Here is a 629-nt window from a genome sequence, read left to right as displayed (position 1 = left end):
GTATCCTCTCTAATTTCTCTCAGCAGTGGTTTGTAGTTCTCATTTTAGAGATTTTTCACATTCTTGGTTAATTAGTTCTCATTATAGAGATTTTTCACATCCTTGGTTAACTCAATTCCTAAGTATTTTATTTTTTTGGTGGCTATTGTAAGTGGGCAAGCTTTCTTGATTTCTTTTTCTGCATGTCCACTATTGGAGAAGAGAAATGCTACTGATTTCTGTGTGTTGATTTTGTATCCCGCTACTTTGCTGAAATCATTTATCAATTCCAAGAGTTTTTTTGTAGAGGCTTTAGGTTGTTCGATATATAGGACCATGTCATCTGCAAACAGGGACAGTTTGACTTCATCTTTTCCAATCTGGATGCCCTTTATTTCCTTCTCTTCTCTGATTGCTCTGGCTAGTACTTCCAACACTACATTGAATAGGAGTGGTCAGAGTGGGCATCCCTGTCTAGTCCCTGTGATTGAGTTCTCCGTTCAGGATGATATTGGCAGTGGGTTTATCATATATGGCTTTAATTATGTTGAGATCCTTTCCATCTGTTCCTAACCTGTAGACAGTCTTTATCATGAATGAGTGTTGAATTTTGTCAAATGCTTTTCCAGCATCAATAGAGATGATGAAGT

The sequence above is a fragment of the Galeopterus variegatus genome, unplaced genomic scaffold (assembly GCF_000696425.1).
Source record: "Galeopterus variegatus unplaced genomic scaffold, G_variegatus-3.0.2 Scaffold15273, whole genome shotgun sequence".
NCBI lineage: Eukaryota > Metazoa > Chordata > Mammalia > Dermoptera > Cynocephalidae > Galeopterus > Galeopterus variegatus.
This window is presented reverse-complemented; position numbering follows the sequence as displayed.